The sequence below is a fragment of the Aotus nancymaae genome, unplaced genomic scaffold (assembly GCF_030222135.1).
Source record: "Aotus nancymaae isolate 86718 unplaced genomic scaffold, 86718_ANA_hifiasm-v0.15.2.pri h1tg000018l, whole genome shotgun sequence".
NCBI classification, from domain to species: Eukaryota; Metazoa; Chordata; class Mammalia; order Primates; family Aotidae; genus Aotus; species Aotus nancymaae.
Genome location: NW_026988430.1, coordinates 2,509,690 through 2,526,434, shown reverse-complemented (window position 1 = coordinate 2,526,434; position 16,745 = coordinate 2,509,690). Strand labels below are relative to the sequence as shown.

The following is a 16,745-nucleotide window of genomic DNA, read 5'->3' as shown; positions in this document are numbered from 1 at the left end:
CTGAAATGGTGAGCAACCACCGCTGTACGCCTCAGTGTGTGGTGCATATTGAGCAATTGAACTTTTCCTTGTATTGTCATAAGTTTACTTCTTGGGATCCATTTTGTGTGACTCATGGGACTTCAAGTGATTTACATGGTGTTATTTAAATTTGTAATATTATGGTAAACATAGTGAAAAGTATGTGAGAACCACAAGAGACCACTTTTTACTGTGAAAGGCAGTTTATTGGAGAGACTGATTTAAATTTTTCCAAAATAGACTTTATTCTTTTGAGCATTTTGAGGTTCCCGGAGCAGAAATCCTGAGGGCTCTTGGGTCCTTTTAAAAGGTGTGTAGTGCAGCCTTTAACAATCTTGTTTCCTGTACTCCATCAGGAGGGGAAGAAGCTATGGCCAAGTGTCATGAAGAGCTGGTTCAGGAGTTTGAGGAAACAAAACATGCTTAATGTACATCTCATCAGCACCAGCAGCTTATCACAGCTATGTGAACTATACGATGGATCCGGTGTTCAAAGACATTGAAGAGAGCATTAGAAGTATCATGAGGAGGGAACCCAATATGCAACTGATTGCAGCAATGTGACAGGAAAAAGCACTTTCAAAGGTTATACTACTGGCAGATATTGGTCCAGGGTAATTTGACAGCCAGTTGCTTTCATCTAGGCTATTACAACTGCAACCAAAGAAGAAAAAATGCATTGTTTGTTCAAATAACCCTTAAGAGAGCCTTCCAAAGAAACATCATGGAAATCTTAGGTGGAGAAGTGTAATGTCCTCCTCTTTACAACCAAAGAAAGAGTCTGAGACTTTTTGATTTTGTAAATCCCCTACTTGAATTTGGACACATCTGGCCATTCTTTTTTAAAGGTTTGAAAACAGGTCCCAACAGGTTGTTCAAGGTAAATACGTACATACATGAAGTTCATAAAATCTACAGAAAACTACTTTGAAATGTTTGGGCTCTTTGCAATATAGTACCATATAATGAAGACAAGAAGAGATTGTGTTTACATATAGTAAACACAATCTAATGACAACTTGCTTCTGGAAATCATGGGATCACGTCAAGGCAATTGCAAAACATGAAATGAAGCCAGTTTTAAAAGAATGGCTGTCAGAGTTCCTTAAATACTGTGCAGAGTGTGTTTTAATTTTAAAGATTGTCCATAAAAGGATAAGCAACAGATTCCACTCTTTTTTACTCTTTATGTATCATCCACTTTACGCAATTCGGGAAGTGAACATAAATTATGTGCGATCATTAGTCAATTGCACTAGAATATCGTACAACCGGGGAGAGGGTTTTGTAGCAGAAATAGAAACGGGCCAACCATAGAGAGAAGTAAGACCAGAGGGAAGATGATCATCAGTTCCGGCAACTTCGCCAGCAGTTCTCCAGCAACTCCGAGCAGCCTCAGGGTCCTAGCTATGCACAGGATGCAGCTGAGCATGAGAACATGAAAGCTGTGCTGAAAACCCTGTCCCCCTCTGTGGAGCACGGCACCCCTATGATGGGGATTTGTACACACAGCTGAGCAAGCTGAGGATCCACTAGTTCCTAGACTATAGGACCTGATGATTCAACCAGTGTCACAGATGATGGAGCTGATGAGATCATGGATTGCATTGTCAAGTCAGCCACGCTAGTGACCAGTCAGCGATTGGTGCCAAGGGAGAGGAAATAATCTCGAGCCAACCATAAATCTTTGCGAAGAACCCTGAAGAGCGGCCTGATAGTAGAAGAAGCCATAGCCCTGGGTTTGGTTGGCACCTCGGAGTTGCAGCTGTGAAACTCTCCCCAGGAGTGTGATGAGCTGAAGGCAATCTCTTCCCAGATGAAACCCCTCCAGGTGAGGTTGGGGAAAGTTCACATTAACGTCCGATGATTTGAAAAGGGAGAGTGAATTCCCACTGTCACTGCACAGCTTGTGTTTCCTGCTATGCATTGACTTGGATCTCCAGAAGTCCCCTGCACATACCTACTGTAAGGCCGGTTGCCTCGCTGGGAGCCGAATGTACACTCCCTTCTCTCTCTGCACCTGAAAACTACATCATCATTCTGAGCGCACTACTCAGCATTTGCCCTCTCCACGCAGGCTCTCCGTATCTGTTTCTGCATTCCAGTCTCAGCCCTGCACCCACCAAAATTTTGAGAAAGCCTACCAAAGACCTGCCCCATGGCAACTTGCCCCACATGTCCTCGACCAGCCCCTTGCCAGTGCCCAGTCCTTTCATAACCAGTGAAACTACGTCCGCTTTGTTTACCTCGTCCGTGCCTAGTCCTTTGATACGCAATGAAACTACCTCCTCTTTGTTTCCCTGCATCCGTTCAGCTACCTCCGCTCCCTATAAAACCCCCAGCCCCAAGAGGTGAAGCGCGAGTTCTTTCACCCCTTTCCAGGACCATAGAACCTCGCCCGGGAGCTGGATAATTTGGGTTTTAATTTTTTTACTCCCGTCTGTTCCTCCTCTAACTCAACGAGAAATCTTAAATTTGGTGCCGAAATCTCCGCCAGACCAGGAGCTTTTCACCTCGAGGTAACATTTCTGTTGCCCATAACTTTTCTCACTGCCTGCTCTGTGGAATCCCTGCTCGTAAATGCGGCCTTGTGAGGGACTCCCCCTCCTCTCTTTTGCCTTGTTCCCAGGGCCCTGCTGGCCTCGTTCCAAAGATCCCCGTAGCGGAGACATCCCTGCACTCTTGTCTTCTCCCTGTGAGGAGTCTCTCAGGTTCAGGATTCTGAGGGAGACGTCGCCACCTTCCTGGACCCTTTTGTAGTCTGAGATGTTTAGTAGGACGGCCCAGGACGCTGAGCCACCCTACTGGTCATCTTCACAGCAGCGGCTATTCAGGTAATTAGTAGCTCCTTTAAACCTCTGGGTCTAAATCTTCAAATGGCTCTTTGGCGAGCCTGCTCCCACCTAGGTAATTTTCTTTCCTCCTCCTCCCAAGTGAGTGCGTGTTACTCAGTTTATATGTATTTCCATGGGTTAACGGCTACGGGGCTGCGTGTGCCTCTACTTGCGGTTCCACGGGGATGTCATAAGGCATAACGGTGATTTACCTCAGGATCACAAGTTCTGATGTGACCAGGCCCGGGGTTTATATGGGTACACCTTAGCTAATATGCCCCTCAAACATCTCTCTGGGGATTTGACTTGGTAGGCATCAGACTCGTCTCCCATCTGGGGGGCACTCACCCTTTGTTCATCAATTCTACATGTGGTTGTGTCTTTACTGTTGATTCACGAACTTTGTTAGACTCCTCATAGCCAATGTATGGTGGTTCAGGCCTGCCTCCCCTGAGGCAGCACATATTCTATAGTGGGTGACTGACTATTGGCTTGAGGGGACCTTCGCTGAATTCTTGCTTCTGGAAATAACTCTGTTGTCCTTTTTATTTCTGCTGTTCTTCTACCACTGAAACCCCACTTACCAGCTCTACCCCTTTCACTTCCCCTACCTGTTCCATTTGGCAAATAGCTGTAGCCCTGTCCCTTTTTTTTTTTTTTCTCATTATCATTGCTGCGTGGAAGTTCTCTAACCCACCCCCTCTGGGAAAACAGCTTTTCTGCTTGTGTTTGGTATAATTTGTTTCCATGTCCACTTCGCACCCTTAGGCCACCTAACAGCATAAAATATGGGTAATCAGGGATCCTGCCCAGACCCCCAGTCACCATTAGGGTGCCTGGTCCAAAACTTACACAAGCTAGGTCTCTATAAAAAAGAAGAGGCTAATCTTCCTCTCCACTGTAGCCTGGCCACAGTATCCTCTGGATAACCAGTCCAAGTGGCCTCCGGCTGGCATGCTTGACTTTTGTGTCCTAACAGACTTAGATAACTTTTGCCAGAGGAATGGCAAGTGGGCAGAGGTTCCCTATATTCAGACTTTCTGGCATCTCTGTTCCCACCCTGATCTCTGCTCTTTTTGCAGTACCGCCTAGCTACTCCTGGCCAAGGACACTCCCGCATTGCCCTCGGCCCATTCTCCGACCTCCTTTTCCTCCTTTTTCCGACCCCAATCTGGCTGTAGAAGTCTCCCTACCTCCCACTCGACCCACGAAACCCCTGCCATATGCCAACACCCAACCCCCTCCTCCTCCTCTTTCAAGTTGGTCACAACGCCCTACTCCTCCTCCTCCTTTCATGTTCCTCCCAACCCCCTCCTCCTCCTCCTCCTCCTTCAAATTGGTACCAACCCCCCTTTCCTCCTCCTCTTTCAGGCTGTCCCCAACCTCTTCCTCTTCTTCCTCCGAGTTCTGACATGGCCTTTCCTGTTATTGCCCACACTCGCTCACACAGCTCTCCCAGCGGCGGAAGCTCCCTCCTTTGTCTTCTTTGAAAGGTGCCCAGAGCAGAGGGTGTTATCCGAGTGCATGTTCCCTTCTCCCTTACTGATCTGTCCACCATTAAGAAATGCTTAAGGTCATTCTTTTCCAACCCTTCTATTTACATCAAGGAATTTCGTTATCCCATGCATATGACTTAACCTGGCATGACACTTATGTAATCCTGTCCTCTGCCCTTACTCCTGATGAGCGCACCTGCATTCTTGTGGCAGCCACGGCCCATGGTGATCAGGTACTTCTCACTGATCCTCTGATGCCCGTGGGTGTGGTGGCAGTCCTTGAGGCCTACCCTAATTGGAGCTATCAAACTGGCCAAAATGAGTACCACTGCCAAGAGCAGATGCTGCAGTGCCTCCTACTGGGCATGCAGAAAGCGTCTGAAAAGGTAGTTAAGTATTATAAATTGCGGGAAATAACCCAGGGTCCCACTGAAAACCCAGCTGCCTTCCTTGACCGACTCAGTAACACTATGGCCCTCCATATCCGGGTAGACCCTGACTTTGAGGCAGGGCCTCTCCTCTTGGCAACCCATTTTATCAGTCAGCACCAGATATTAGAAAGAAACTCAAAACGGCAGAGGAGGGCCCCCAATCTCCCATAAGGGACCTGGTGAACGTCGCACTTAAGGTCTTTAATGGCTTAGAGGAAAAGGCTGAGACCACCCACATGGCCCATTTAGAGCAACAGGTGAGCCTCCAAACCCAAGCTCTTGTAGCAGCTCTGCGGCCGGCAGCTTACCAAGCGTGTGGTGTAGCGGGCTCATTAAGACCGACCGCCGGAGGGTTCCCTTAAGACCCACCCAGGCCCTGCTTCAGATGCTGCCTGGAAGGTCACTGGGCCTGATTGTGCCCACGTCCGTGTCTGGCCCCTGGACCCTGTCCTATCTGCAAACAAACCAGAAAGTGGAAGGTAGATTGCCCGTCCCGAACTACAGGCTCACTCACTGCACCTCCATGTGAGGGGCAGAGCGGTCCAAAGGATGCAGTCCCTTTATTTGAACTCCTTGGTCTCATAGACAATTGATGTGGCTCGGAGTCGGAGAACCCCATCCCCCTTGCCGAGCCCAGGGTGATTCTACAGGTAGCGGGTAAGTGTATTTCTTTCATGATTGACATGGGGCCTACCTATTCTGTATTGCCTTCCTACTCAGGACCAAGAATACCTTCGCAGTTCTCAGTCGTGGGAATTGACAGAAAATCCTATCCCAACCGGACCCATCCGTTAACCTTTTACCTCGAGGGACATCCATTCACACACTCTTTCCTAATCATACTCTCATGCCCAGTCCCCCTTCTAGGATGATACATCCTCCAGCCTTTAGGGGCTACCCTCCAACTCACTGCCTACTGTCTACCCCATCCTCCACCCATCTCCTGGTATTGACTTTAAATGGCAAAACGCCCAGTCACAACACCTCGCTTCAACCCTGTATTTCTCCTGAGATAGTTGACCCCTCAGTATGGTATACTTCCAAGCTTATAGTTGCCACACATCACACACCAGTTAAAATATTCCTCAAGGACCCCACCCATTTTCCCTGCCGTCCTCAGTTCCACATTTCAAAAAACCACTGCCTGAAACCTATAATTTCTCAACTTTTGACCCAACGACTCCTTATCCCCACCAGTTCCCCTTGCAACACCCCTATTTTACCGTTTCGAAAGCCATCTGGTGACTATCAGCTAGTCTAAGACCTGTGCCTAATTAATGAAGTAGTGGTGTCCCTCTACCCAGTGGTTCCCAACCTTTACACCCTTTTATCCTATGTTCCCTCCAATACCTCTCATTTTACAGTCTTTGACCTCAAGGACGCCTTTTTTACCATTCCCCTACACCCAGATTCGTATTTCCTCTTTGCCTTTACTTGGAGCGATCCAGACACTAACCTCTCGCAACAGTTGACCTGGACTGTCCTGCCCCAGGGCTTTAGAGACAGCCCTCACATATTTGGACAAGCATTAGCGGGTGACCTAACCTCTTGCCCCCTTCAGCCCAGTCTCCTCTTACAGTACGTGGTTGACCTGCTGCTTTGCAGCCCTTCACTCTCCATGTCACAACAGCATACTGCCGCTCTCCTTAATTTCCTTGAGTCTAGGGGATACCGGGTTTCCCTCTCAACAGCACAGCTGTCAGTCACCTCGGTGATCTATTTAGGTATTCACCTTACTCCCCAAACTAAGGGCTTGACAGACCGTTGGAAGGCACTGCTTGCACTGCAGCCCTCGGAAACTGCTGACGAAATCTTCTCCCTTCTATTTGTGGGATTTTTCCGTCACTGGATTCCTAATTTCGCCACTCTAGCTAAGCCCTTGTATGCAGCAGCGAAAGACACCTCCATGGGACCTCTCTCCCATCCAGGGGATGTAAAGCAAGCCTTTAAAACTCTGCAGGCTGCCCTGTCAACGCACCTCCTCTTCAATTGCGGGATATTACACACCCTGTCAACTTGTTCACTGATGAAAAACGGAATGGCAGTGGGGGTCTTAACCCAATCCCTAGGCCCCACCTATCTTCCTGTAGCCTATTTGTCTACACGGCTCGATCCCTCTGTCGGAGGATGGCAGCCATGTCTGCGAGCCCTAGGAGTGGCAACAGAGCTGACCAAAGAATCCCTAAAGCCAGTCCATCTCAGCGTTGTCTCCTCATTGACTATGTGACCTTCTTTCTCATAAATCTCTCCCACATCTAGGACCCTCCCATTTACAGGAGTTTCATCTACTCTTCATTGAAAATCCTTCAGTCAGCCTCCATCCCACTTCCCACCTTAACCCGGCTTCTTTGCTTCCTCTTCTGTCTCACTCTCCCTCCCGAGCCCACTCCTGTCCTGAACTCATAGACACATTTGCCAAAACCAGAGAAGGCCTAACCGACCTTCCTCTACCTAATCCAGACCTCACTTTATATGTAGATGGGAGTTCCATAACAACAGCTGAGGGTTAATTAAAAGCAGCTTATGCATTAGTCAAAGATTCAGCCACTTTCGAGGCTTGCCGACTTCTTGATGGAACCACCTCACACAAAGTGGAACTCATTGCCTTAACTCAAGCTCTCGTGCTTGCACAGAGAAAGCGAGTGAATATTTATACTTCTTCAAAGTATGCTTTCCTTATTACCCATTGTCATTCTGCCCTCTGGAAAGAACGGGGATTCCTCACTACAAAAGATTCTCCCATAGTCAATGCTGCTCAAATCTCTAATCTCCTGAAAGCCCTGTAGCTGCCCAAAGATGTTGCTGTCATTCATTTTCGAGGGAATCAGCCCCAACAGGATGCTGTCTCCCGTGGCAACACACGGGTGGATGCAGCAGCTAAATCCTTAAGCAATATCAGACCAACCCCCACCCCGTTCCTTTTCCTTGCCACAGCCATGCTGCCAGTTTACTCGTCATCAAAAAAACAGGCCCTCATTTTAAAAGGGGGGAACAAGTCGGAACAGGGCTGAATTTTCCTAAATAACAAAATCGCCCTTCCCCAGGAACAGGCCTTAAAAATAATTGCTCAAGTACACCAATTGTTGCATATAGGGCCCAATGTGTTATATTGCTTGGTACAGCCCCTCTTTTTCCCTACCGGGCTTACAACAGACAATTGAGCAAGTACACAAAGCATGTGCCACTTGCTCTAAAGTCTCGTCTTAGGGTGGCTTAAGGCCACAGTTCCCTACTCACTAGATGCTGGGCAAGTTACCAGCCGAAGATTGGTAAATTGATTTTACCCATATCCCCTGTCACAAAAAGGTTTGCTACCTCCTAACTTTTGAAGATGAATTTTCTGGATGGATTGAAGCCTTCCCTTCCTCCAAGGAAACTGCGGACACGGTAGCCTCCCTCTTAATTCAGGAAATCATCCCTCGCTTTGGCCTATCTGTAATCATCCAGTCAGACAACGGCCCAGCATTCATCACTCGAGTGGTCCAGCTGGTCGCCAAGTCTCTTAACATCTCTTGGAAATTGCACATCCCTTACCACCCTCAGTCATCGGGTAAGGTTGAACGGGCTCACGGCATCCTCAAGGACCATCTGGACAAACTTACCGTAGAGGCAAAACTGTCTTGGCCCACACTCCTACCTCTTTCTCTGACCCGGGTCCGAGCCACCCCACAGGAGCCAACGGGTCTCAGCCCCTTTGAGTTGCTGTATGGCAGGCCTTTTCTGGTTTCTCACAATCTCCCTGTACAACCACCTCCCCTGGCTTCCTACCTCCCCTACCTCTCTCTCCTCTGCCACTTACACAGGGAACTTCCGGACCACACTCTCCCCATAGTTCCAGTAATGGAGGACTCCCATCTGGCAGTACCTCTCCAGCCAGATGACAGCGTTCTCTCGGGAACTCAAGCCACGGTCTCTGCAGCCCAGGTGATCAGGACCCCACATCGTTGTCCTGACCACCCCAACTGCTGCCAAATTTTTAGGCCACACCCCTTGGTACCATGTGTCCCGCCTCAAATTGGCCCCCGAGAATTACCAGTGGAGGTCCAAAACTTTGGGCCCCACTTGCCTTCACCTCATGTGTTGCCCCTGCCTGTTACCCGCTGACCCTCCAAACCTTTCTCATTACAGTTCTTCTAGTCCGTCCACTTAATGCCAGTCCCTACCACGTCTGGTCGTTCTACCTTCAAGAATCCTGGACAGATGACCCCACCACTAAAACTCATTGCCTCGCCCAAGCAGACTGACAACCCACGGGGTACCAATCAGCTATAAAGTTCAAATTCCCGCAATCCAAGTCCAACACTTAGGAGTTCTAGAGATGCCTTTGCCCTCTGTTTTCTATATCAGTAAACCCAGGACCCTTGTTTTTTATGGAACCAGACCTATGGTGGATGCCCGTATGCATCTTGTGTTATGTACACAACCTTCAGAACAGACACTACCCCGAAAAGTGAAATGCTCTTCGCCAACAACCAAGGTAAAGTGTCCCTTATTATCGACGATCCCTGGAACATCTGCTGGGAAAAGGGCATTGCAGGCAGAATATACTCCTGGTTTCAAAATAGCCACCCCAGTGGCACGTGGCCAATATATTGGACCTATACTCGCACTCTGCTCATAGAAATAGACTGACTTAACTCATTGAGCAACACCATCCGACAAAGTGAAGCCACCTTAACTAACCAAATCGAGCCCTGGAGGAACCCAGCCTTTCTCATGGATAGCATTAGTACGGCAAGTTGCTAACATATTAAGCTTAACTGAAGCCAAAATCTTCACAGATTATTTTCTATGTCCCTCCTTTAACCAACCCCCCTTAGCCGCAGTTCCCCTCCAGACCGGATTCAAACTTTCACGAACGCCCACAGGACCTGACGCCACCTTAACAGGAATCCCCTTATTCAAAATACACTCCCAGTCTCTGTATGTTACGGGACAGCTAACAACCCAGCCTCAGGTGCAACAGCACGGTAAACATAAAATCTTCCTTTTATGCGCCTCCAGGAGGATACTTTCGGTATAATGGAACCCTAACGAAAGTTATCAAAACATCCTTCATGTTCCCCTGTGTGCCTGTCACCCTAGTCCCACAGTTAGAATTGTATGGACAAGCTGAGTTCCTGTCCCTATTCACGCTATCCCCTAATCACCGGGACAAACGAGCAGTCTTCCTCCCAATAGTAATAGGCCTCTCTTTAGCATCCTCTCTAGCAGCAGCTGGAATAGGAAGTGGAGCCATCGGCTGCAGCATCACTTCGATCGCTCAACTGGAGGACAAGCTCCGTGTGGCCATTGAGGCATCAGCTGGCTCTCTGGCATTCCTCCAGTGACAGATATCATCACAGGCTCAGGTAACTCCAAATCCAGTTGGACCTAGACCTGTTAACGGCAGAAAAAGGGGATACCTGTCTGTTTCTCCAGGAACAGTGTTGCTACTACGTCAACGAAACAGGCCTAGTAGAAGAAAATGTCAATAATCTCTACCGCCTCCAAGAAGACCTCCGAAGGAAACAATACACCGGGCTCTTCCTTTAACTGGTGGCATTCTCCCATATTTACCTGGGTAGTTCCTGTTATCGTTCCCCTCATCGCGGTGTGTCTTCTACTAATGTTAGCCCCGTTCTTTCTTAGGTTTTTACAAGCTTGCATGAGAGAAATCTCCAGAGTGGCTGTAAATCAAATGCTACTTCACCCCTATGTCCGACTCCCGACCAAGGCACCGGCTAACTGATCTCCCCACTTTGCCCCTGTTCAGCAGGAATTAGCCAGAAAAGAAGTGATGCCCTATATCATCAAAAAGCTTGGAGTGTAAGGCCGGTTGCCTAGCTGGGAGCCGAATGGAAACTCCCTTCTCTCTCCACTCCTTAAAACTACGTTATCATTCTGAGCGCATTACTCAGCATTTGCCCTCTCCATGTTGGCTCACTGTACCCGTTTCCGCATTCCAGTCTCTGCCCTGCCTCTGCCAAAATTTTTAAAAATCCCGGCAAAGACCTACCCTATGGCAACTTGTCCCGCACGTCCTCAACCAGCCCCTTGCCAGTGCCAAGTCCTTTCATAACCAATGAAACTACGTCTGCTTTGTTCACCTCGTCCGTGCTGTCCCTTCATATCCAATGAAACTACCTCCTCTTTGTTTCCCTGCAGCCGATCAGCTACCTCCACTCCCTATAAAACCCCATGCCCCAAAAGGAGAAGCATGACGTCTTTGTCCCCCTTCCAGGACCATAGAACCTCGCCCAAGAGTTGAGTAAATTGGCTTTTAATTTCCTTACTCCGGTCTCTGTTTCCTCCTTTAACTCAATGAGAAATCTTACACCTACTCCATCATGTCAGCTGTTTTTGTCTTGATTCTGTGACACAACTGGTTTATTAGTTCAAATTCAAAAGTGTGACACCTTTTCTGGGTACGGAACAGCCCCTTTAAGGAGCAAAAGACTTCCTTCACAGTTGTTACGGTAATATGAGGCAATTTGATTAGCCTCACAGACTGAGTCTCCACAACACCAAAATAACCAGATGTAAACCCCAAACTTGTACACAAAAGAAAGCACAGATTGTTTAAAAGTTGTTGATTTTAGAATACCAAATATTTATAGAAATCGATAAATGTACACCATGTTTCAACTAATAAATAGAGTTTAATGCCAAAAAAAATATGATTCAAGTGCTTGAGAACCCTGATGAAGTGCCTTTATTACTAGTTCTTGCTGATGCATTTGAAATAGCTGAACAGCTTAATAAATATTTACCTTATGACTCTCAGTATATTGAGTTTCAGGAATCAGAAACAAGAAGTCAAGATTCTGAGATGACAGTAGGTGTTATGATGAAAAACCAAGGAATTCAATCATATTCTATTCATGTGAGGAATTAAAAAACTTAATGAAGAGATCCCAGGAACACTTTTTAAATATCTAACAAAGTACTGGGAAGCATTTCATCAACTTATTTTGGCCTTCTGGTTTGAAAATGCCAATTATTCTGACAGTGTTGAGTTACACAACAATGAGAAATGTGAATTACATCAATCCAGGACTTGATCTCTTAGGCATGACAAGAAACCTCCTTGATGGAAGTGCCATGTGTCACATTTCAGATGACACATATTAGTGATAGAACCCCACAGGACATTGCAAGCTTAGCACAAGCTATTATTAAATGTAAAGGGAAGAATTACCCAGAAATCTATATATATCAGGGGACAAAATTGATTTCTGATATTAGGCATACTTTCTTTTTCTTTTTTTTTTTCTAAGATGTGGTCTCAATCTGTTTTCCAGGATGGAGTGCAGTGGCACGATCTTGGCTCACTGCAGTCTCTGCCTCGCAGGTTCAAGCAATTCCCCTCCCTCAGCCTCCGAAGTATCTGGGACTACAGATGCACACCCCCATTCCCAGCCAATTTTATGTATTTTGGTAGAGATGGGGTTTCACCATGTTGGCCAGGATGGTCTCTATCTCCTGACCTGGTGATCTTCCCGCCTCTGCCTTCCAAAGTGCTGGGATTATACTCATGAGCCACTGTGCCCAGCCAGGCATACTTTCTTATTAAAATGGTGTGTGACAACAACTTCACAAGGGCAACTAGAACTCTGAGGTATTCATTCTATACACCTCAGATGTCTACAATGAAATAAAGGTGAAAGCTGAGACAGAAAGACAGAAACTCACACTGCTCAATGACCAATTTTTGGAAGTTGAGACTGAAAATATGTGCATCCAACCAGAAGATAATTTTTCTGTTAGTGCCTTTAGCTGTAATTGTGGCAATACATTTTTCAGCTGATAACACAATGGGGAAACATAAATCACGGGCACTGGACTTCAGCAGTACAGTAATAGCCATCTGCAAGGTCATCTAAGAAGACTGGTGATCACATTGTCACATGTTTTCCTATGTGGTGTCATCAGAATTCTTAACTCCTGATACCATGTGCTTTTACAGTAAGATGTTTCTATTGTTTAGAAATGGACCTTGCACTTCATTAGAGCTTCAGACATTCCCACTCAGAGGCGTCACCAAATGACAAATATCTCTCTATGCCTGCTATATTTTTCCCCCAGCAAGGAGGATTCATTCTAGGTGAAATGCTGTCCTTGGCTACTAAGGAAGTGTTCTGGGGATGCCATGATTCTCTCAGTCTCCCTAGGCATATGGCTTTCAAAGTAGGACACTGCAAGGCATTCATTTTATTGCCACCTTTAGAGAAACTCATCAAAGAAACACTGACCCTCTTCGCCTCTGAGATGTTGCTGTGAAAAGAGAGGTAGAAGATTATACACAAGATACAGTGAAACAGTTTTAAACTTTCCAAAAGTTTTATTTATATATATATATTTTTCTTCCTGATAATTTCAGGCAATTTTGATCAATATTCAATAGGCATGCTAAAACTAGCATTTCTATATGGGCATGACTTGTGCGTGTGCACATGCCTGTGTTAGTAAGCATTCCTTATGTTAACTAATTTTATTGCTGAAGGCTAAATCTAAAATGTTTAAGTAAAATTAAAAAAAAATCCTCACTGATCAAAAAGGAAGGATTGTTAAATTTCACACTTTCCAATTATTATCATCATTGTTGATTTCTTATTTGAATGCCAAATTCCACTGAGAATAAATTAGTAGTAGAAATTATTCCTAAATTCAAAAAAAAAAAAAAAAAAAGTGAATAATTGACTCAATTGTGTTCCAAAAGATAGGAGGGTAATTTGTTTAATTAGCAGAGATTCTCATCCCTTATTGTTGATTGGCTAGTGTTACACAATAAATATGGTGGTGAATAATTACACAGTTAAAATAAGCATGCAGATTTTTAAATTAAATGTAATGAGAATCAAAGGCAAAGCCCTTAAAAGCATGGCCCAGTTGTAAAGTTGTTCAGTACTATGCTATACCACATCCCACAACAGTTAAGGGCTCACTCTATGACAGGTACTACATTAAATCTTAGCAGACTTCACGAGAGCCCTATATGATAATATGCTTCTGTTTTGTAAGTTTTGCTGCATTTACTAGTCTTCAATTTTCTAGGGTATACTAAGCTCATATTAGTCCAGGGGCCCAAGGATATATTTAGACTTCATGGTAAAACTAAGAATAATGTCAACCACAGGAGACTGTTGTGGCATTCATTTTGAAATCATTTTTTCTTGATTTTTCTTCACCTTTTAATAGCTTTGTGAATTTTTCTTTTTTGAAATTTCTGTGGGCACATAGTAAGCACACAAATGTATATATTTATGGGATACAGGATGTGTTTTGATATAGTTATGCAATGTGAAATAAGCACATCATGAAGAAAGGGGTATCCATCTCCTCTAGCATTTATCCTTTGAATTACAAACCAATTATATTTTAAAAGTTATTTATACAATTATTATTGACTGTAGTCACCTTATTGCGCTATCAAATAGATCTTTTGTGTTCTTTCTACTTTTTTCTATCCATTAACCATCCCTACCTCCCCTCACCCCCTATCCTTCCCAGCCTCTGATAACTATCCTTCCACTCTCTATGTCCATGAGTTCAGTTGATTTGAGTTTTAGATCCCACAAATAAGTGAGAACACACGATGTTTGTCTTTCTATGCCTGGCTTATTTCACTTAACATGATGATCTCCAGTTCCATCTGTGTTGTTGCAAATGACTGGATCTCATTTTTTATGTCTGAATCATACTTCATTGTTTATATGTATCACATTGTCTTTACCTCTTTGTTTGTTGAGGGACACATAGATTACTTCGAAATTCTAGCTATTGTAAACACTGCTGCAACAAACATAGGAGTGCAGATATCTCCTTGATATACTGATTTTATTTCTTTTAGGTATATACCCAGCAGTGGGACTGCTGGATTATATGGTAGCTCAGTTTTTAGTTTTTTGGGGGAACTGTTCTCCATAGTGGATGCCCTAATTTACATTACCACCAACAATGTATGAGGGTTTCCTTTTCTCTATGCCTTTGCCAGCATTTGTTACTGCCTGTCTTCGATTTTTTTCTTAGAGTTGTTTGAGTTCCTTAAATGTTCTGGTTATTAATTCCTTCTGAGAGGGGTAGTTTGCAAATATTTTCTCCCATTCTGTGGGTTGTCTCTTCACTTTGTTCATTTTATACTTTGCTCTGCAGAAGATTTCTAACTTGATGTGATCTCATTTGTTTACTTTCGTTGCCTGTGCCTGTGTGGATATTGCTCAAGAAATCTTTTCCCAGACCAAATGTTCTGGAGATTTTCTCCAATGCTTTCTTGTATTAGTTTCATAGTTTGTGATATTAGATTTAAGTCTTTAGTTTATTTTCATTTGATTTTTGTAGATGGTGATAGATAGCGGTCTGGTTTCATTCTTTTGCTCATGGATATCCGGTTTTCTCAGCACCATTTATTTGAACAGACCGTCTTCTCCCCAGTGTATGTTTTTGGCACCTTTGTCAAAAATGAACTCACTGTAGGTGTGTGGATATGTTTCTGGACTCTCTATTCTGTTTTATTGGCCTGTGTGTCCATTTTTATGCCAGTACCATGCTGTTTTGGTTATTCTAGCTCTGCAGTAGTATTTGAAGCCAGGTAATGTGATTCCTCCAGTTTTGCCCTTTTTGCTTAGCATAGTTTTGGCTCTTCTGAGTCTTTTATGGTTCATCATAAATTTTAGGATTATTTTTTCTATTTCTGTGAAGAATGTCATTAGTATTTTGAGATGGATTGCACTGAATAAGTATAATAGATATTTTAACAGTATGGATTCATCCAATCCATGAACATGGAATACTTTTCCCTTCTTTGGTGTCCTCTTCAGTTTCCTTCATCATTGTTTTATAAAGTTTTCCTTATAGAGATCCTTCACTTCTTTTGGTTAAATTAATTTCCAGGTATTTGCTTTCATATGTGGCTGTTGTAAATAGGGTTACATTTTAAATTTATTTTTCAGACTGTTCACTGATTTTTGGCATATACAAATGCTACTGATATATATATATTTTTGTAAGAAACAATATATTTTATTTTTCTGATGCCACAGCTCTGGTGAGTGGTTTTGTACCAAATTTAATGGAGGTTACACAGAACGTCTTACGCATGGAACGGGGAGGAAAGGGAAGGAAGCATAAAATTTAAAACAAACAGAAACAAAATCCTGGATAGCTTTTAGCATCTGTTCCACTCCCACATTAATAAAAATTCACTCAGGAACTCCTAACAAAAAGAGAACAGAAAGAAGGTGGGTCGGGAAGGGTACGATGGGGAAGAGAAAGACTCAGGGGAAAAAAAGATCAGAGAGCATCCCAAGGACAGACCTTTCCCTCCCAGAGCCAGGAGGACGCTTGGCACAGAAGGCAAGGCTTTGCTAGATTTATTTCCCCCAAATTAACACCGTGTATTGCAGCTGCCAAAGGGAAAGAGAGAGGGAAGCAGAGGGTCACCAGCGGGGGGCACAAGGGAAGGAAACACTTAACTGAGGAGACAGCAACATGGGAGAAAAAACAGAAAAATGTGCCAGCGGGTTGGTATATGGGGAGACAGACAGTGCTGAAGAGCACTAGAACTGAAAAACAAATGTCTTAAGCGTCATTATTTTTAAAAAGTAAAACCTCCCCCCCGCCCCCCAGCCCTCGCTGAACTTAGTTCCTTTATTTGTGCTTTTCGTTAATACTCTTCTCTGAGGTCATTGTTTGGTTTGTCTATACACTGGCATTGAATGAAAATATTCCAAAGGTCTGGAGATGGATTCTCCACCTAAACAGCCCAGCATTCCTGTTCTCCTGTTGCCCCAATTTAAAGTCTCTACTAAAGTCTTTACTAAAATCCCATTTACAATATAGTACAGTACACAAAAAAATAAAGCCCAAATCAAAAAACAAAAACAGAAAAGAATCCTGGGGGAAGCCAGTCCAAAGGATGTAAACATACGGGGAATGGTGCAACATATGACCGATGGCCATTCTCAAAGCACGGCTACAGATTC

General features: G+C 44.6%; 1 protein-coding gene and 1 pseudogene across 1 annotated transcript in view; both read left to right on the top strand.

Moving 5' to 3' along the window:
- LOC105714393 (putative coiled-coil domain-containing protein 144C) overlaps nucleotides 1-11,056 on the top strand; it is a 28,094-nt gene extending 17,038 nt beyond the window's left edge. The window contains exon 7 of the mRNA XM_064377998.1: nucleotides 378-11,056. The gene's annotated coding sequence lies outside the window, so the exon portion shown is untranslated. The remainder of the gene's footprint in view (nucleotides 1-377) is intronic.
- LOC105714392 (FH1/FH2 domain-containing protein 3-like) lies at nucleotides 1,033-11,056 on the top strand (annotated as a pseudogene).
- Nucleotides 11,057-16,745: the final 5,689 nt, after the last annotated feature.